This window comes from Pteropus medius, unplaced genomic scaffold, assembly GCF_902729225.1.
Source record: "Pteropus medius unplaced genomic scaffold, Ma_sr-lr_union100, whole genome shotgun sequence".
Classification (NCBI taxonomy): domain Eukaryota; kingdom Metazoa; phylum Chordata; class Mammalia; order Chiroptera; family Pteropodidae; genus Pteropus; species Pteropus medius.
In genome coordinates, this window is record NW_024349803.1 from 15112174 (window position 1) to 15134530 (window position 22357).

At 42.8% G+C, this 22357-nt stretch overlaps 2 pseudogenes; both read right to left on the reverse strand.

Annotated features, from left to right (window-relative positions):
- Positions 1–1193: 1193 nt before the first annotated feature.
- On the reverse strand, positions 1194–1312 carry LOC120582688 (uncharacterized; annotated as a pseudogene).
- An 8499-nt stretch (positions 1313–9811) lies between these two features.
- LOC120582616 (uncharacterized) lies at positions 9812–9930 on the reverse strand (annotated as a pseudogene).
- Positions 9931–22357: the final 12427 nt, after the last annotated feature.

Genomic DNA, 22357 nt, shown 5'->3' on the forward strand with positions numbered 1-22357 from the left:
GGTATTTTTTAAGTGCTTGGCACATCCTAGGCATTTTGTCGTTAAGTTGAATATAATCCTCAGGGAATCCATTTTATTATGGGCTGAGACAAAGACCACTGAACGTCAAGGCACTGAACATATAAGCACAGCTTTCTGATTTATCAGCATATATATTCATGAGAAGTCTTACAGAAGGTGGAAACATTAAAGCACGTTCGCATTTAGCAGATCGCCTTTTGCAGAGAGAATCCAAGTATTTGATATGAGCACAGGGTTTGTTTTTGCCACCGATTCCTTCAAGCAAAGGCTTGGAGAGAACTGAAAGCATCCCCAAGCCTTCAGCATACCTCCTTAGTTACAAGTAAGACGAGTGTAAAAAAGAACTGGGTGTGATGAATCTTGGGAACAAAAGCAAAAGACTTAGTGATGCACAGGGAGCCAGCATGGGCAGAAGCAGCAAGTGCTTTCCCAGACTAGCTCTTTCGTCTTTTGCGTGAGTCTGCTTTCTGTTCCCAGGAGTCCACTGTTGCCATTCTACTCATCCGGGACCCCACACCAGCATGGAACACGCCCTGAGCATGTATGTGTGTATGTACATGAGCATGCACATGTGTTCATGGGCCCCTAGCATGTGCCCCTGTACACACACATATGCACACACTCACTCCAGGGTTATCTAAACCCTCCCGGCTCTGAAGAAATAATGCTGTTTCTGACTGGATCTAAACGGGCATCCACTCAGGCCCTGAGGTCTGTGACCCGGGTCGCGTCTCCCACACATCACCTGTCTGTTATGCGTCCCCCTTCTCGTCTTGTCTGCAGGTCCTCATTTCCAGCCCAACACCCTCCACCCTGACTCGGAGACAAAATTTGGCCCTCAGGCTCCACAGGACACAGCCCGCAGTCCCCCTCTGGCTCCATACTAGGAACCCGGCCAAACGAGTTCCAGCCACTGGGACCTCACCTGGCGTTGTGGCCTCACCCAGTGTCGTGGCCAGGCAGCCCTGAGCACCTGTCCAAGTGAAGAGGCGTCACTCGGCCCCTCCACCACTGTAGCCTCTCATAAATCTCCACATTCAACCAGTTTTTCTTTTTTTTTTTAATTTTTTTTTTTTTTTTTTTAGGCAAGGCAACCCTTGCTTGACCTCACAGATTGCAATGACCTTGTCAGCTTACAATCCCTTATTTTTTAATTTATTTTTTACTTTTCATGCTTACAGCACCTGGTCTTCCTAGGTGGTCTCCCATCCAAGTACTAACCAGGCCTGACCCTGCTTAGCTTCCGAGATCAGACAGGATCGGGCTTGTTCAGGGTGGCATGGCCGTAGACCAACCATTTTTCTTTAAACTCATTTATTCCCACTCCAGGGAAGCATCACGGTGGTGTGCAGTGACAAACACATGGACCTTGAGTCAAATGACTGTTCTAGTTGGGATACCGTGTAGAGGTCCCGTAAGCATCTGTGCCTTGATTTCTCCCTCCCACATTTTAAGCATCCTTGAAGGTCATATAGGAGGAAACACTACATGTTGAAGGGAGACAATCCTTTCTTGCCCTTTCTGCTCCTAGACCTGCTCCCTGTCCACCCTCGCCCCTCGCACCCCGCTCACCGTATCAGAAACAATATTTTCATTAATTGCCAATTCTTCTAGTCACCTATTTCTGGCTACTGATTCTATTGTAATAGATTTATATAAGCAATTAAAGACAAAGAGCATGAAGACCGTGAGGTCCCCAGGAACAGGACTGTGTGTTAACCTCCAAGTCCCTAGCCCAGAGCCTGGTTGAATGAATGCATGAACAAATGAGTGAATGGCATGATGGGTTTGCTACTTAGTTTGAAAGGATGCCCCATGCTAACCAGACCAAACACTCCATCTAGTAATGTGACTCCAGGATCCCCAAAGATTAGCTCCACAGCAGACTAACAGAAACAAGGCACAGTGAGCCACAGAAGTACCCCTGCTTTTGCACTGCGTTTTCTGACCCTTACGCCCCCTGCCCCAGCCAGGACTCTTCCCAGAGTTCACCATCGTGGCATCCAGATTCTCCAGTCGAAACATAAGGGATGTTGTATCCAACATCTTTCTCTCTCTGACCCACCATCATTGAGTGCTTGTGATCCCACAAGCCAGAACTCCTCTCTCTTGACCGCTAGCATTATTTTTTGCCATCTTCATCTCTCGCCTTATCTCCTATGCAATTCTGGACCTCCCAACTATCTATTCAGCCAGAGTCATCATTTTATAGTAAAAATCAGGTCATGCCATTTCCTCGCTTAAAATCCTTTAGTGACTTTCCACTACACTTTCAGCAAAGTAGAACTCAAAATAAAAATTTGAGAATAAAATAATAACTCCTTAGCATGATATATAATTTAGAATAATGTTAGCTGCTATAACAAATGGAACGTGTGTGTGTGTGTGTGTGTGCGTGTGTGCACGTGTATCCAAGTTGAGTGATTCTAGTCAGCTGGCAGCTATCCTCCGTGATCTAGAATTCGAAGTTCCTCTGTCTTGCAACTCTACCATCTTGGAGGGCCTCAGACGTCTGCTTCTAGTGAGAAGAACGGGAAAGAGAATGCAAGGAGAAGGTAGACCTGCTTTTTAAAAGTCTTGGCTTAGAAATGACACACATCATTTTGATTTATTGACAAGAGGTGGTTATACAGCCACATCTACATGCAAGGGGGGCAGGAATGTGATGGGATCCTGACAGGACAGCCACTTCCCAAGAACAGCTTACGCTCTGGAAGGGACAGTATGCTTTTGGTGGGAGGTGGTCATCTCTACAACATGTGGCACAGAAAGCCATGCATGATCTGACCTGCTTTTTTCTACTTCCTTGGAGGCCACTGACATACCTCTCATGCTCAATGGCCACTAGATCCCACTCTCTAACTCCCATAAAGCAAACCAGCCATGACACCCCCTTTTCAATTTCTTGAGCACCCCAAACTCTTCCTGTTTCAGGGACTTTACACATCTTGATTGACTCTCAAATTCTCCTCTTCCCTCTCTTCGGGCCTTTCTGATTTTGCTGGGATGTTTCTAACAATTCCTTCAGTTTTAACTTAAATATATCTTCTTCAGAGAGACTTTCTTGACTTCCTCCATCTACAAACACGTATCTGCCTGTTATGTTCTCTCACGGGGCCATGTTCTTTTTCTTTCTAATAGTCATGTAACTAAAAATTTCTTTGTATGTACCTTTGTTAATGTTTCTTATCTCCTACCAGACTCCACGAGGGCAAGAATCCATCAGGTTTTCTCATCACTTGGGTTATGATTGGGTTATACTCAAGGCCCTGTTCAGCGCCATGAATATTTGTTGAACGAATGGATCATGAATGAATGAATGAATGCCTTGTTTTCAGAATTATGAAATTAAATTAACTGAGGTCAGAAGGCAGGGCAATTTTGTATTTATTTAGTACTTATATGCTAACACTAGGCTAAAACTTTTATACACATTATCTAATTTCATCCCCAGACCAACTTTTCAAGAAAAGTATCATCATGTCCACTTTCTCTATGAGGAAACTGAGGTTCACAATTCCCAAGCATTTTAATTCAAACAGCCAGAAAGTGAAGAAGGCAGAATCCATCCCCACAGTACCTGCTCCCAAAACACAAGGCTCACTAGGGTTTTAGAGAGAGTGTCCTGAAAAGGAATTTGACCAGCAGGAAGTTCGGACCTAGCAAACTGCTTTAGGGCCAGAGTTCTCAGTCTGCCCCCCCCGCCCCGCCCCCAATGACACACACATCTATATTTTCTTTCTTTCTGTGTAGGCAGGTACTGTGGGGTAAGTTTTCTTTTTTTTCTTCTCTTTATATAAATATGTTTTGGTAAGATTTAAGTATTTCTATATTCCCACCCTCTTCACCCACAAAAATTCTCCCATCCTTATCTTTCGTGTTCCAGAAAATACAAATCCTGGTAAGATCTTTCATATGAAGTGGGTCCATTTGGAAGAATGGAGAGATAATCAAGTACAGGCTTAGCCACTGCGGTCTGAGGGCTGCAAGGCAAGCGTATACAGCTCTCCTCCATAAAGATTTCCCCAAGGCCAGCACACAAAAGAGACACTGGCTGACAGGCAGAAAAATATTACCAACCCCCCAAAAAAGAACCTGCAGCATAAAAGCAATGTAAATGGCAGCAAGGAAAGAGAATTTACATTTGCGCTGAGAACCCACTTTGGAAGTCTCCGTCAGGTCCCGTCCCAGTCTCCTCCTTGCTCCTCCTTAGCCCCAGCATCCACACTCTGTGTCCGATTACAGAAGTCATCTGAGGGCTCAAAGAGAAGGGGTAGGGGAGTGGAGAAGGGAAAGGGGGTTCAACATGGAAATGCAATGGTCAGACCAGGCCACACCCCGTCCCTGCTAGGATGACCAATTGTCTTGGCTTGTTCAGGACTGATTTTAGGGCTAAAATGATCAAAATCCTGGGTAAACCTTGACAAGCTAGTAACCCTTGTCCCTGCCGACCACCACCCTGGGAGGCATCTGTTTATACTTGTGTGGCTAGTATTTTCTATCTCCCAGATACTTAAGTTCAAGACACACAGGTAACGAATAATAAAGTAATTTATGCGAAATATCATCTTATATTTTTGAACAAGCAAAATGTAGATTAATTCTACTGGTGCTTTAGAAAGATACGCTAGAATAAATTGCAACCCAGAAATCATATAAAATGAAATATTAAAATATAAATTTACTTTCATTGAATTAAACATAGGATTTGTGCATTTTTCTGTACTTATGCTAGATTTTAATAAAAATGTTATTTAAAAACAACAAAATTTCTGGTTTTAGAAAGTGGATATTACTGTTTCATAAATAACTGTCATGACTTCATAGGTTAGTGATCTGCAGAGTTTAAATTTTTAATTTGAACTCAGGTTATCTGTTTACAAATAATTATACAATGTAAGAAATAAAGGGAAGCTTGTCATTTAAAACATGATGGCATTTGGTAATAATATACTTGAATATTTTAAACTTTAATGTTATGTTGTAATATTATCTTACAAAACAACACTCCAATAACCTATTCAAATTAGAGTTAATGTATAAATATTTAGTATTTGCTTTTGTTAACATTATTGCCGATTCCAGCAAACAGGAAAACGGCCGAGTGTGGGATTCAGCTTTCCCAAGGCTCCTGGTTTACCAGTTTCTTCTGCTGTATTTCGGTCACTCTGTTCCTAAGCACCCATAAAAATGACCGCTTCAGTGGGCTGGGGGAAGGGAGTCAGGGAGAGCGTTTCAGATACCCCATAGTAACATCCCGTTTATCCTGCAGGATTTGTGATCATGACAGTAATTTGTAATACCTGTGACTGTTTATCTGCAACCAAAGGTTGAACTACATCTACGTTTCACTAATGGGTTCGGGACTTGCTTCTTTTTCCACCACCAAGTCTACTAATTTGGGGCGCAAAGCTACACAGACAAAGCAGCCTCCCACATAGAGGGCTGGCTCCCCCAAACCACTAGTTCAACATTACCAGGTCAGTTTAACCAAAATCTTTCACCTACAGCAAATCTTGTTTCCTATGTTCTCTCATTTTCGATTAGTAGTGCAAACCTGCTTCAGGGGAAGGGCTCATACTTCGGTATGGGTCGGCCTGTGCGCAGCTTCTGATCAAGGATCTTCGGCAGTGATGGAGTGGAGTTTGCTGCAGAGATTTTGAGTCTCCTCATCCTTTTTTCTTCTAGCCATTTGAGAAGATAGAATCGAGAGCTTGACATGAATTGCCAACCTCAAGAATGCTTGGTATATTCCCTTAGAAGAGGCGACTTAAAATCAGAGACCCAGTTGGGTGCTTCTGCCAGGGTCTACTTGCATTCTACAGATGATGCCTGGACACCCAGGTATGCAGGCGCATGGGGACACAGTTTGCCCTCAAGGAGCTCATGCTTTCTGTGACTCTACCCCATATGCCAGCCATAGTGGGATGCGGAGATATCCCAGAATTCATTCATTAGACCACAGATAGATAATGAGTGCCTATGATGTGCCCAGCCCTTTCTAGGTGCTGGACTGTAATGCTCAGTTTCCCAGAAATCATAGCGAATGTTCTGGGTACAGGATCTCTCTTAAAGATCTCTGGCCACAGGAAAGAGGTGTATGGGACTCATGAGCTCAGCACTGGGTACGTGAGCATTCTTGTGGCTACGGTGGGACAGAATATTCTCGATTGGCCATGTGCCAGAAAATCTGTATGCATAGGCTATGAATCTAATATCTGATCACTCTCCTTGGTTCAAATTCCTCCAACTTTCTCTCCCATAGCCTGCCGGATGAGGACTTTGAAAGGATGAACTAGCGAAGACACAGGTGTGCCCAGACCACAACTGGGCAAAGAGCCCACAACAGGCCCTGAGAGTGTTCAAACTGTTTTGTTTTGTGTTTTGTTTTGTTTTGTTTTATTTTACCATGAAACGTAGATTGCTCAATGACTAGATTACACAGAGTCCAGAAAAGAAAAGAAAGGCATCCTCAAGTGGGGTAATTGAGGAGAGTGTAAGAAAGGAGGAGGATGAGGGGTGGACAGATTTAGGGAGCCAGCAGCGTCCAGTGAAGGACCCGGGGCTGGAAACTGTGGACCGTGGCATCTCTCGCAGTCCTGAGGCTGCAGAGGGAGCGGTGGCCTTGAGAAGAGGCGTGTAGCACTCCCACGCACGCCCCTCTCGTGCTCCGGTCCCCGCCAGCACCTCCCGTAGCCACACCAAAAAGGAAACAGGGGCAAATGAGATCTCTGCTGTGGGTCAGCCTGCTTCGAGGGGCAAATGGAGACCATCCGCACAATCGCTGATGAAAAACCCCCTTGGGAAAGAAGTTCCGCCGCTTGAGCTCATGCTGTGTGCCAGGCACCGTGCTAGGCACCAGGAAATGCCCTCCGTCAGATAAAATATTCCAGCCGTGTGAGCTTCTCCTGGACGAGGATCAGATCTTAAAACTCGTGGAGCTCCAGGAGGGGTGGGGGGTGGGGGGAAGAACCAAACATTGTCATGTCCATAGGAAGCAAGAATAAATATTCTTGTCAAGCTATTTGAAAACAAAAGGTGCCTCTAAATCGAAACGGGGCCAGGGCACCACCATTAACCAAATTGCTCTCCTCATGTCACTGGCACAGCCCCTGGCCCGGAGTCCTGGATGCTGGTCTCCTTTTCTGCCACTGACAAATTATACGTCTTTAAGTACGGTCTCTCCCTGACTTTCTACACAGTTTGTGAAACCCCAAATACCTGCCCACCTAAAGGAACACTCAGTTCCCAGCAATTCAGTCCTGTTGACCCAGAGTGAATGGAAATGAATTACCTTTCACTTCCCAATTTGGAGTTTCTAAAATTATCACACTGTCACAAGAACAAAATTAGTCAAAGCCCAAGTGAACCATTAAATGAACACCCCATGGATTTCATCCTCCTTCCTTGATTCCTAAGACGATCTTGGGGAAGAACACTGAAGGAAGGCTTGTCTGGAACTTTCTAGAATGCTTCCTGAAGTCGCCCCACTGATTCACAGATTCTGGTCTTTTTGACACATTGCCCTGTTCACTGATACTATTGTCAGGCCTGGCAATCTGTGGTGAAAATGAAGGTGACTAGAATTCCATGCCTACGCGATGTGAGAATTCATTTAACCAGTTAGAATGAGGTCGGCCCTGGCACTGCGTCTCTGAAGCAGTAAAAGACTGGAAATCAGATTCAGAGCAAGAGAACTCACACGCTCCCAGAGCCCGCCAGTGCTGGCATTTCCACAACTTGTGTTAAGTGACAAGAACCATGTCCCTTGACCCAAAGGTTTGTGTTCACGGGGAGTGGATGCGGCAGGCACCAGGCTCACCAGAGGACGACTCACCAGCCAGAACTCGGTCCCGGATCAGCACGTGGGATGGGGGCAAGTCACGCCTGGCTTAAAAACCTATGTTTCCCATTTTTCTTCCATGAGAGTCTAGCATCCTATCTGACTTAGCCAGCCTCGCTCACCCCTCCTCCCACTGCCCTGCTCTCCCCTGGGCATCCGACCACTGGCCCTCAGAGCCCTCCCCTGCTCTGTTCCGTGCTGCCCATGCAGACTACCATCCTTGTCTACTGGCTTCTGCTTGGCCTTGGCCAGTGGAAGACACACATGGGACACTGAATAGCAGGAGGAAGGAGAAGGCAGGATTTCTCCCCTCCTTTCTCTGGTTCCAGTTGTGTCTCTCTCTGACAGTGGCTGCATCCTCTTTGGTGCCAGCTCACATCTGGGTTTCGGTAACACTCCCTCCGCCTTTGTGCCTCCAGACCCAGGGGTGGTAGCAGCTTCCCACTGCTGCTGATCTCTGGGTGGCCTCGCTGTCCCCCTGGTGCCCTTTCAGCTTTTCTACCACCTCTAGTCCCCTGCACCAAATTCCTGGCGTGGGTGCTGTTTTCCTGTCTGGACCCTTCTGATACAATGGCCTTTTTGTTATTTAAATGGGCCACGCTGTTTGCTCTTTCTATTGTCCCTTGCAAAGATTCGAAATGCTCCTACACGTTTCACCAAGACATCCCTCTCTTCCTCTGGCTAGAGCCCAGATCGGCCTCCGCTTTGGATTCCGGGAGAGGTGTTTCTTTACAATGCAAGCAAGGCCCTGGAGCTTGAGCTCAAGGTTGCATGGAGCCGATTCACTTCCACCTTCCTGAATTCTGAAAAGCCCAGAGATACCAGCGCTTGCATGAAAGGTCACTGCTCATTTTAATCGAACTACACTGCTCTGCATGGCTGGGCCGTGGCCTTCAGTCAAGATTTCCTGTGTGGCAGATTTTCTCTCTTCTTGGGTAACAGTGATATTTGCTGCAAGAGTCTAATAGAGCTTGAAATTACCCTGACGAGTTGTTTACTCTTCTCAAGAGTAGCACTAGGCTCTGTGCGGTGTTTATCTAGCACTGCCATTGTTTTTATTAAATAAGCCCTTGCACTTCCAGAGTGTGCTATAGGCTCTGTAAATATTTTATTAGCCTTCGTAATTAGTCGTTACATCTCACAGCCCTGCTGGGAAGTGGGTCAGTGTGACAATCCCCATTTTACTACGGAAGTGGAAGAGAGCCACCCAGAGATGGGAAAGAGTCTTGAATGTGAGGGCAGAGGGTATGTCTCCTCTTTCTAATGAAAGACAGGGATTTTGTTTGCTGGTGTCGATAGGGATCTGATCATCGAAATAGTGAACAGTGGGAATAGCTGTTCATCGCCTGCAAAATGGGTGGCGATTCCTCGACACGGGGCTGTGCCGAGAACTGGATGAGGAAATATAGGAAAAGGGGTGGCACACAGACGCACCAGCACGTTGCAGGCACTCAGTGACCCCAGTTCCTTTGGCTCCATCCCTCCATCTGCCTTCTCATTATTGCACTAGGTGTGACTTGCCCCATCCCACATGCTGATTTATTTACCCTTGGAATGGGGGAGTGGGAAAGACAAAAATAGCTAGAGTCCGTGAGGAGTGTGATCCGAAATCTCATATTGAAGAGAACTTAATTGTTTTCTTCATGGTCCAGTAAATCTTGATTTTTAAACACGTTTTCCCGGGCTAAAAAAAAAAAAAAAAAAAATGTAGATCTATTAAGTTAACTTGTTGGTTTGCGATATTTAACTACGTTGCTCATTTTTAACTCCTTGAGACATAAAATAATGAAAAGATGTAATAGATCTTCTACTATCATTGTGATTTTACCCTTAAATTTATAGGCATTTTTGTTCTTTTTTTTTTTTTTAGGCAAGGCAATCCTTGGTTAGCCTCACAGATTGCAAGGACATTGTCAGCTTACAATCCCTTATTTTTAAATTTTTTTACGCCTACAGCATCTGGTCTTCCTAGGTGGTCTCCCATCCAAGTACTAAGCAGGCCCCACCCTGCTTAGCTTCTGAGATCAGACGGGATGGGGCTTGTTCAGGGTGGCGCGGCCATAGACTGTTCTATGTATTTTGCTGTTACATTTTTTATTGCCCAAAGTTCCACAGCTGTTTTATCTTCTTCGAGGATTATATCTTTTATAGTACAATATCTAATTCTTTTCTTCATTTAATAGTTCAGGCCTTGAATTGAGCTTTATATTGAAATGTCACCTTTCTTGTTTTTTAACTGTGTACATTTTTCTGGCATATCTTTGAGTATTAAAATCAACATTTCTTCATTATTTACTTTTAGAAATGTCTTTTATAAACTGTGTATGGATGAAAATTTAGTTTTGCTTTTAGCCTGAGAGTTCATTCTTTAAAGGGAGAATTTAGTCCATTTATGATTATTGGTTTAAGTAATATATTTATTTTTAGTTCTTTTTTTTTTAATGGTTTTTATTCATTTTAATTGTTGCTCCTGATTTATCTTCCCCCTCCCCCACTATTTTGTTTCTCTGTATACTAACTCACCCTGCCATCATTGATTTACAACTATTATTGGGTTTCACCATTCTGCTAGTGGGTACTTGCCTGTTTTTATTATCATACTTAAGCTTATATTTTCCATTGACATATGAAATTAGATAATGGCCATATGTCCCCCACAAGACATTTTACCAGCTCTGTCCCCTTCACCTCTCATGGTGAAAGAACACTTCAGAGCATTTTTTTTACAGTTTATTTCCTCGTTTCTTCAACTTCTAATTTTGCAGAGACCATCCATAATTATAAATTCTAACCCATCAGTTTTCCTTTTGGAGTATTTATCTTTGGTTTCAAAAATCTTGCAATTACACTTTGCATTTCCTTTGTTATATTATCATCTTCCATTTAGATTTTTTAAAAAATAGATTATTTAAATATTTTATTTATTTTGCCTTTATTTAAAAGTTTTTCATCAGTTTTGTCTTAAACTAGGTCTACCAGAAAGCGAAGCCTGAGACCAATGCAAATTGGGGATTTGATCCAGGGAGGGAATAAGTGACAAAGGGAGAAGAAGGAAAGAGGGAGAGCCAGTTCCAAGATCCTTTATCACTCGGTCATGACTATAGCTGACTGGTTGCTCTACCCTGGGGGACTGCCTAAAAGCTGCATGAATATCTCAGCACTGTCAATCCAGGGGAAGAGGGAAGGATGCATCCACCGGCTCAGGATTTTCCCCCACCCCCATTTGGTCAAAGGTGTGACTCACAGGGTATTAACTCCCTTGCACATACATGAGCAGTGAGCAGGTTCCCACGGTGGCTCCTGCTTGGGCTTTCTCAGACAAGCCCAAGGGCATGAAGTAAGAAACATAGGGTGTGGGCCTAAGGCCAGGTTGCACCTGCAGGAAGCTGGCCAGATCCTGTATAGAACTGTCAACAACCAAGGTCGAATAACAGACAGGTGAGGCTGGGAGGGTCAGAAGCAGTGCTTAGAGAGTTTCAATGTGTGAGTCTAGTACCAACAAATCATCACGCAATTATAGCATACCGAAAGATTTAGAACAAAGAATTAGTTCTCCCCACACTCACTCTTCCTAAACTTCAGGTCTGCACCCTAGAAGCAATTTATTTTTGCCTCTTTCACCTGTTTTTTTCCTGTTATTAACTTGTAGATTTCTAAGGAGTTTTATATCGCTAGCTTTTTATTCACAATTTTTAGAACTTACCTATTGACATCCTGCTAAATTGGTCAATGTTTGTTACAATACCACCAGAACTCACTTCCCTACTCTCATCCTTCCAAAACTTTTACCAAATAATTTTTATGCGATAACAATCAATGTTTACATTATTGTGGCTATGTAAATAATGTCCATTGCAGTGGCAAATAGAAGTTTATCTTTTTTTCGTTTTCCTGAAATTAATAGTCTCCTGATTTTATTCATTCACCTGGTTTTCAGGTACCTATATTTTTTCCCACATGCAACATCCCATCTACCGTATGCCTACCAGTGTTTCCTTTTGGAATTCTCCTTTACATTAGATAATCTTTGTGTCAACAGTTGCCTTTTATTCCCTTTGGATCTCTCTTTTGGAGGCTCTGTTTTCTGTTCTGCATGGGCTGGTTCCCTGGATCTCCCATAACAACCTCGGCCAGACTTCCCTTGGTGCTCCACTCTGTTGGAGACCATTTCTTAGACCCCATGTCTTCTTTCTTGGTTTACTCCATTAATTTGCCGGAGCACATCTATCAGTGGTTTTCAATGAAAGTGAGTCTCGTGGGTTCCATTTTCCAACTCATGTCTGTTTTTCCCTCACACTTGAATTACACTTCGGCTAGAAATAGAATTCTAGGTTGCGTATTATTTTCTCTCAGAATTTTGAAGGCGATTCTCCTTTGCCTAGCATTCAGTGTTGCTCCTAGGAAGACCCATGCCGCTCTGACTTTTAATCTCCCTGATTTCGTTTCTTTCTGGAAGAGTTCAGAACCTCTGATTTACCTACGATATTCTGAAATTTCATCATTTTGCACTGGCAAGGATACTTTCTCACTCGCTGTATTGATCCCTCACTGGGCCCTTTTCAATAAGGAAAGTCATGTCTTTTATGCCTGGGAAATCTCCCTGAGATATACTCATAACGTTTTACTCTCAACCATTTTCTCTGTTTCTGGAATTTATTTTTTTATGCTGAATATCTTATTTTTATTCTTTAGTTCTCTTATCTTCTTTCCTATTTCCATCATCTTTTCACAACATTCCATTTCTGTTTCATGGATGCGACATAGTATTTTATCTCTTATCCAGTTTTCATATCAGGCACGTCACTTAAAAGTCACTCTATAAATATTGGTTAAATGAATGAACCTCTCTGGGGATAATATAATTATTTTAATTATTTTGGAGTTTTATTCTGTTCTTTGTACTATCTTTGACCTCCAGATTCCTTCTTATTTGCTTGTTGATTTTGTTTAGTATCTTTCTTTATGTATAAAGTTGAGTCAGTTAGAATTGAGTTTGGCTGAAAACAACAGAAAGCCACCTATAGTGATTAATTAAATAGGGTTTGTTTCTCTCAAACAGTAAGGCAGTCTCAGGCCTTGCATCTTCTCAATGAAGTTGTCAAGCACCGTGTCTCCTAATTACCCACTCTACATTCCAGATAGACAGAGGTAGGAAGAAAGAATGATTACAAGGCAAAATGTAGGTTAGTTTGGACTTTTAAAAGAGCTTTCCTAAAAGTCCCATGCAAGGAAATGTGCTTTTATATCTCATTTACTGAGAGTATGCCTCATGACCAACAGGTCACGGGAGGGTGCATGGGTGCATTGCAACCTAAGCAGGACCTATGTTAAAAGGAGGGAGAATGGATGTTAGCCACCATCAGGGTCTAATGATCATTCGCTGTCTGTTTATATTTAGAAGTGAGACGCTAAAAGTCTGATCGTTCAGGGATAGCATTGTCAGCTGGAGGGTTTCCTATCTGATGATCATTTGGAGACCTGACAATTCTGACAAAGTCTGCAAAATGTCAGCAGGTTGCTGTCAGTTTTCTAGTGTCCTCAAGAATGGCTTTCGTTCACAGAAAAATATTATTTAGAGATTTGCGTTTTTTTTGTTTGAGGATTGATATTTAATTTGTTAAAGATATGGTTTTTAAAATCGCATTCTTTTTTCGATTTACTGTTCTATTTCTATGTCTTGTAGATCTTAGAAATCATTTCTAAGGAATCTTTAAATGATGTTTGGTCCCATTTTCAAACATAATTTATTGGACATCTTCAAATATTTTTAAATGTTGATACAAAATTAATGCATTTAGTTTTCTTTTTTAAATCCTTCATTTTTTTTAAAACGAACAAACCAAGCTTTCCTGAGCACATAGATAATTTTTCTGTTTAAAATATTAAATGTATAATTATGTTGACTCTAACATTATCTTAAATGTTCTACTTCAACCCAAAATCACAAATTTAAAACAGATATTTAATACACATTTTAGATTAGAATTCAAGATTTTCATTTATAATTAGCTAAATTCTAACATTACAGATACCTAAAATACCAAACATAAAATGGTTCCCTCATACAAAAAAAAAAAAATCCATACTATAATTTTTACGCTCTTAAGACCTTCTATCCTTGATTCTAAATCTTACTGTGGTTTAAAGATGCCTACCCGCTAAAGAAGCCAAATTCTGCCCTAGGTAACCAAGGTTATTGCCAGGACATGACACCTGGAGCTGCAGGAGCCCAGAACAATCCCTCTCTCCACCTGTGCGATCACATCGAGTCTCTCTTTAGTAGGTCGAACCATATGAATCGGCACTTTTATGATATCGGAGATGTTCAAATACCGGTTCAACTACATGAAGACTTTTATATCATGGGCCTCAAAACACAAAAAGCTGCGTTCTCATAGCTCTTATTACCTAATTGTCTAGGTCACACTGTTCTTACATATATGCAAAATGGCATTTGAGTGATCTCGAGCTATCGTCAAGAAGTCAGGAGGTCATTGGACTTTCACCTTTCCCTGACCACACACTGCTGTTTGTGGGAGTGAGTGGCGTGTGTGGTGTGTGTGTGTGTGTGTGTGCGAATGTATGTGCATGTGTGCATTTCACTTGTTCTCTGTGTCTGTGTGTATCTAAAGAAAACTGAAAGCTTTTTGAAAGCAAATACAGTGCTAATACCACAAGGTATCTTCCCTGGTGCTTTGAATGATTTAGTGACCGGCGAGTCTTTTCTGAAATGACTGAATAAAAGACAATAGAAAAAAAGAAAAATAGAAAAGATGAAAAGTAAGGTTGACTAAGGCCAAATGTGATACGCTTAATGGTTTTTGGAAACTAGTTACCGGTAAAATCACCTTTCTAACCCAAATCTTCAGCTGCAGTACTCTGCAAGGGACGACGGTCAGTGCTGAATATACCTATGCTGACCTTCTCCACACTGGTCCCAGACGTTGGCTGGGATTGGATATCTCTGACTCACGCAGAGTTGTTCAAATGTGACCAAATAAATCAGCAAGAAAGGACAACTATACACCTGCTAAAACTAGACCGTTGTCCACACTTCTTTACAGTCTGCTTGGAGAGATGGGGACTCCTCAAGAGCGGATGGAAAAGTGGAGACAAGTTAAATTAGTGCAGCGTGAGGGGAGTGGTCCCCACATGAAATGCTGTGGATGAGAAAGGCGGCTGGGCCAGAACGAAGTGGTCATGTTTCATGTTCACTATCCCTTCTTAGTCCTGGCCACACCTTCGAATTACCTCTGAAAAGATAGCAGTGCCTAGGCCCCACCCTCAGAAAGTCTGGGTTGGGGACTGAGCCTCGATGTTTTCTAATGTCCCTAGGTAAATGCAGGCAAATACAATGTGCAGTCAGGTTGAGAACCACTAGTTTATGAGTTGTCATTATTATCTGACTGCCAGCTTGTAGTTCTGAGAAGGAGGTTCAGGACATCTCTAAAGGTACAGAAGAATGAGATATTAAAACAAAATCAAATACAATGGAATATGAGGGCAAACTTGAGAAATATGCTGTGAGGTTCAAAAACGCCCTTTGATATTGGGTTTAGGGTTGGGATAAATCTCAGTATTCTGACTTAAAAAATAAGTTACCAGGAATTTCTGCTATGCTCTCCCCTCATAGCCTGCTCCTCTCACAAGCCCTCTTCCCCATCCCCAACCTGGTTCTAGGAGCCCACGCCACTGAAAATGACACCCATGATATGGAAGACAAGGTTGTAAAGTGCTTTCAAAACATAGCGTTAAAGAAAGAGATGAAAACGATAAGGGAGGTGATAGCTATACGAGATAAAGAACTGAAACCCAATAAAAATGATCGCTTTTCCAGGAGCAGAAAACAGAGGCAAAAATTGAACTCATACTTGAAGACAGCATCCCTAATTTCTCATGGTCTGAGTACGGAGGCCGAAAGAGCTCCCCACGCCACATGGCAAATAAATGAAAAGTAAATGAACAGAGATCTATACTAATATGCATCCTTTCAACTTCTTTTACACCGGTGATGAAAAAACACATAACAAGTGCTTCCACTCAAAATATAGGCCGCTCAATACCCACTTTGTCTCAGGTCTCACCTGTGATACTCAACAGCTCATTTACACTAAACGTGCTGCCTCAGACACAGCATCTGCTTTCGTACCTCTGTGTGTCTGGAAATTTCGCTGACTTAGCTTAAGGCCTCCTCCTCCTCCCCTCTTCTGATCATCTCCTCTTAGGTCCACTCATCCTTCAAGGCCTGGCTCAGACTGTATCCTCAGCCTGCCTCCTTCCTGTTCCCTTTATTGGAACGAGTCTCTTGCTGGCCTTGCACCCTACTTTACGGTTAGAGTTGCCATCTGCCTCCTTGCTAGACTGAGTCTCTCTCAAGGGCGGGAAGCATTGACTGCCCAATATGCACCCTGCCCCAGCTCCTAACAAAGCAATGCTTGTTTCACCATTAGGCTCTTATCATCTTTGTTTTCCCTATGAGTTTGTAGTATAGGCCCTGGACATTCCGTCATCTATCAGTGAAAGCGGCTCAGGGACCACTGTCTGGGCAGCCCGAGCCAAGGGCGCTCCATCTGGTGGGTGGGTGACTCCAGCCTCCAATGGAGCCAGGCTTCTGGACTCTGTTTCTCTTGGAAAGGGACTGTCACCTGAGCTCTGTTGAGTCTGATGATGGCTTTGGGATTGCCCGAGCACTCACCTGAATTATTTATATGTGGTAACCAACCACTGAGGCAGGTATTACTGGCCTCACTTTACAAATGAGAAACCTGAGACTCAACGAGGTGAAGCGTCCCAGCCAGAGTCACACTGTCCCTCAGTGACGGCACGAGGATTGGCACTCAGTACCCGGGTCTCCGTATCTGGGGCTCTTTCCACCATCTCGGGCTGCTTCTGAGACCGGTGAAAGGAAGAAGAAGGAGAAAGCCGAGACTCTAGTTTGGCCACTGTGACGGCGCCACGTTTCCAAAGCTGGGGGACCATGATCTGTGCCACTCAGGCCCTTCGCCATGGCACCAGGTTCTCGGGTACAGCATGCTGTATTAGAGACATTGTCAGACCTCAGACCAGCCTACTCAAGGGAGAAAATTCAAGGCTCCAGCCTGTTGTGTGACATGGCTCTAGAGAACTTGTTTCCATCCTCGGCTTCAGAAATTAAAATCTAATCTCAGACTTAGCTTCTGACCTCTAACAAGGAGAGTAAATAAGCAAACCCAGACGACACTAGTATCACACAGAGTCACAGAAGCCCAGTCTGGCATTTAGCAATTAGGGGTACTTGTCCATAAAGCACTTAAAAATCCATTTAGACCGTCCAAGTCGGTTCAAGCTCTTTAATCTTGGATAAAGTAAACAAGACTGTTTTTAAGTTGGTTGTTTTTCTATTTTAAAGCGAGGATATTGGGAAAGAAAAAAAAATAAGACATTCAAGGCCAGACCTTTGGACCCCAGTAATGTATAACAGCTGCAGATGCTGGTCAGACCTTTCGGTGATATTTAGAGTCTGCCAACGCCAGCTCACCCTTTCGCAGACTGAAAACAACACATCTTCTTGAAGTACACTTTTCTTTTTCACTTGTGGCTTGGAAATTCCTTAAGGGCAAGGCCCAAACATTATTCAGCTCCCCACAGGTGTGTAGCTTAGCCCATGGGGTCTCAGCAAATGCTCATTCTCGGACTGGACTGCCCGTTGGAAGCACCAGGCTATGCCCTCATCATTCACTGTTTGCAATAAACAAATTTCACCCTAGCCCACAGGCTCCCCTCTCTGCAGCCCAAGCAGCCCACTTCCAATTTCGAAAAGCTTGGAGCTACTCCTTGGCCCTCGTTTTGCACATATGGACCTACGGGTTCTTCTCCTGCAGTGCACATCCATCCTCAGCTCTCTACCCCACTTCTCAGCTAAAGCGACACCTCATAGGAGCTCTTCCCGCCCTCCTTGGAACTTTCCTGGTTTATTTTTCTGCTACCGGTCTCTCGGCAGTGAGTTCTGGAAGGTACAGGCTACTACATATTTCTCTGTGTTTATTTGTTTAATGTCTGGTTCCCCTCCCCCCTCCGCAAACTCCAGGAAGGCAAGGACGACAAGGACCCTATTCACCTCTGCGTCCCCAATGCCTAGCACAAGGCCTGCCAACACAGGTGCTGAGTGGAACCGAATAGCTTAAACTCTGTCAAGAGAAGCAAGTAAAACAAATCTCAACTATTCTCCCTTCCAGTCCAATAAGTTCAGTGTGCCCTTTAATCGAAATGGCTCAGCCAACTGACTATTCATCAAAGGCCACAGCACTCCAGGTTTAGAAGATGTGACACCTCAAAGTATGGATTTCAGGTCTCTAAAGGGAAACACTGTGCAGTTCTTGTCTGAATGAGGTGTACCTACGAGAGAATTGCCGAGAATAGGAGGTGGAGTGTGGTCAGAAGTTGGAAATTGGCACCTATTTCTACCTGGAGAAATTGTTTGGTGGAGCTGTAGTCACACCTTCTCTCCTTTTGCTTCCTGTTCGGCTGAAAATTATTGTTCTTCTCCTAACCAGGGAGGCTCCCAAGAGGCCCACCAGCTGGGCCCGTGTGCCGGCAGGTGTGGCAATCCTTGCTGCTGACCTTCGGACGCCGCTGGAGACTGGACACTTCAAAGTCGTTTGGAGACTTAGGAACACAAACAAAGCATTTAATCCTGAGTCCCTGCCACTTTCGCAAGGCACCATAGTCCATTCCTCAACGGAGAAAAGATGTCGTAAACACAGCCCTCAACCTCATAATACCAGCCTCTTTGCGTTTTTCTTTTTTTTTTTTTCAATCTCGATGTCCTATTTTTGGATAGCTTTTCAAGATAGAACAGAGAGGTACTGTCTACCCTTCACCCATTTTCCCCAAAGGTTACATCTTACATATTTATAGTACAACAGCAAAACCGGGAAACTGGCCTTGGTACAGTGTATATATAGTCCTATATCATTTTCTCACATATGTAGATGCCTGTAACCACCGCCACGATCAAGATACAGAACTATTCCTTCACCACAGTGATCCTCCTCCTGCTGCTACCCCTGTGTAGTCATAGTTACCCGCTCCCTTTCACCATTCCTAACCTCTGTTTTCCATCTCTATAGTTTTGTCATTTAGAGAATAATATACAAATGGACTTATACAGTATATAATGTATTGAGATTAGCTTTTTTCATTAGCATCATGTTCTTGAGACTCAACCCAGTTGTTACATGTGTTCATATTTTATCCCTTTTTATTGATGATGGGTTTATTGTAGTGGGTTAACAGATAACCATAGTTATCTATTCACCTGTTGAGGGGTGTTTTGGTTGTTTTCGATTTGGGGCTATTACAAAAAAAATAGCAATGTTATGAGCCATCATGTAGAGGTTTTTGTGTAGAATTCAATTTTCATTTTTCTGGGAGTACAATTTCTGGTAAGTATACGGTTAGTTTTTTAAGACACTGCCGAATTATTTTCCAATGATAGTACCATTTTACATTCTCATGAGCAGTATATGAGTACTAATTTCTGCACATTTTTGCTGACATTCGGTATTGCCACATTTTAAATTTTAGCTGTTTTAAATATCTGTGTAGTGATAACTCATCATATTCTTAATTTGCATTTCCCTGAGATCATGTGCTTATTTGCCACCATATTTCCTTTCTGATGAAACATCTTCTTTGTGTCTCTGTCCATTTTCTAATAGGATCTTTTTTACTGTTGATACGTGAGAATTTTTCATATATTCTAGATATGAGTCCTTTGTCAAGTATGTGATTATAAATGCTCTCTTCCGGTCTGTAGATTGTCTTTTCATCTGCATAGTGGAATGTTTCATAGAGCAAAGGTTTTGACAGTCTAATTTATTGATTTTTTTTTTTTTCAAGGATCATGCTGTTGGTATCATGTCTAAAAACTCTTCACCATGACCCGGGTCCTAAAGAACTTTTCCTATATCATCTTCTAAAAGTTTATAGCTTTCGGTTTTATTTACATTTAAATCTGTAATTAATCTTGAGTTAATTTTTCTGTCAAGTGTGGGATTTAAGTCAAGGTTCTTTTTTTTTTTCTAGTCTACAGGCACCGAATTGTCACAGCCCTTTTGTTGGAAAGACTCTTTCCTCCATTCAATCGCTTTTGTCCCTTTGCCCAAAATCAATTGTCATACTTGCGTGGGGCTATTTCCGGTTCTCTACTTTGTTCCATTGATTTTTGTGTCTGTCCCTTTACCAAAACCACACAGTCTGACTATACCTACACAACGTCTTGAAATTGGATAGAGTGATTCGTCCTCCTTTCTTCTTTCTTTTTTTTCAAAATTGTTTTCGCTATTCTAGTTCCTTTGCTTTTCCATATAAAGTTTAAAATAATTTTGTCTATATCCAGAAAAAAAAAGTCTCCTCGGTATCTTGGTAGTTAAACCTGTATAGCACCTGGGGGATTTGCACCTTTGTTATGTTGGACTTTCCACCTAATGAATCCTATATGTCCCTTCGTTTATTGGATATAGCAAAAATATAGACGTTCTTGTCTTGTTTCAGATTTTAGAAGGAAAGGATTCAGTCTTTCATCATTAAATACGTCGTTTGTGGGTTTTTTGGATATGTTCTTTATCAGGTTGAAAAAGTTTCCTTCTCTTCTTAGTTTGTTTGGCTTTTTTGTTGTTGTTTTAAATCGTAAAGAGGCTTTGAATTTTGTTAACTGCTTTTTCTGCATCTATTGAGATGATCATGTGGTTTTTGTCTTTTATTTTATCAGTCTATTTTCTCTCTGTTATTCCGATTGGCTAATCTACATTGTTTTGTTTCAAGTTCATTGATTTTTTTTTTTCTCTGTTCTCTCCATTCTTCTGTTGAATTCATCCATTGGGTTTTAATTTTAGTTATTGTATATTTGGGTTCTAAAACTTTCATTTGGTTCTTTTTCTATCTCCTGTTTCTTAGCCGACACTTTCTATTTCTTCATTTGTTCAAGTATTCTCACAATTTTCACTTAAGCGTGTTTACGTTGATTGTTTTTAAATCTTTGTCAGATAATTATAATATTTGTGTCATCTTGATGTTGGTATTTATATTGGCATTCATATTTGGTATTTGCTATCACATTTATCTATCGATTTTTTTTCGTCATTCAAGTCCAGAACCTGTTCTTGGTATGATTTTCAGCTGACACCTGGACATTTGGGGTATTAGAAGACTCTGGATATTATTTAAATCTTGTGTTTCCGAAGGCCTCTTCTCACGCTGCCCTCGTGGGGGAGGGGAGACAGCACATCCTTCTTGCCAGTGGGAGTGCAAGTGAAAGCCAGGAGGAGGGAGGAAGCTGATTTTCCTTTCTGAGCAGGAGTAGGAGTTTAGTCTTCGTGAAGTCTCTGCTGTTATCCTGGCGGAGAGGGGGAACGGCACTTTATGACTGCTCCCCACTGTCTCTCACTCCAGAGGGGTGAACTCATTACTCCTGAGCAGTGGCAGAAGTCCTGGTTCCCGCTAGGCTTTCTCTGACACCACCCCAGTGAGGAAGGGCCGGGGTGGTACCTCATTATCACCACTTGGAGGTGGAAGTCTAGATTTCCCACATGGTCTCCACTGACGGATGGGGGTGTGCTGGGAAGGGCATCTTTGTCTCAGAGGCAAAATCTCCAGCTCTCTACCTTCCGTGATGCCACTACTTCAGGGGACTGAAGTGCCTGTCACAGCTTGGTGAGGCTAGAAATCTAGACTCCCCAGTTGGCCTTTGCTGGAAGGGGGTGGAGTCGGGGGGCCCTGCGCTGTCTGTGAAGTTTGGTTGGAGTAGAGCTGTCATCTAAAAGTTTTCTGTCTTATGAGACTGCCCATTGCCCAGTCCTTTGGCTAAAGAGAGTGGGTTCCTTGAGGCTCCTTTTTGTCTGTAACCACTGGCATTTCTGGGTTGTTGTTTCCTTTGTATCTGGTCTGGGATTTATGAGGCAAAAAGATAATCCAGAAGACCTCACCACCTTGTCGTAGCTGGGGTCCTGTGGTCCCTGGCCAGCGCCTTCCCTCCTGCACCTTTCAGAGTCTTCTTACATTTCTTTTACATGTAATATCGAGGGCTTGGCCGGAGAAATAACAAAGAGCACATATGCTCCATCTTTCCAGAATAGAAATCCTCCCCCTTGGATTTTAAAAACTGGTGTTGCTGCCCCTCCTGAAACCTCCATGCTTCACGGTACTGGTGCACTCATAGAATACTCAGTGTCTTGAAGTGAGGATGCCAGGGGTCAAGGTTATAATGGAACGCTGTGAACAATTTCACTGACATCTCATCATACACTTACATGTAATTTTAATAAATTGTCTGAGAGGGGTTCTGAAAAACCTAGAACACATTCACTAAAAAATTAGGCTGGATCATTTATTGAAAGTCATCACATCTTTACAGTTAACGAATAAAGGTGATGAATAAGAAAAGGAGTAAAATCGAATTTCAGTTCCACGGATCTAATAAACTTGAATATAAAAACCTCCCCAAATTAGCTGGCT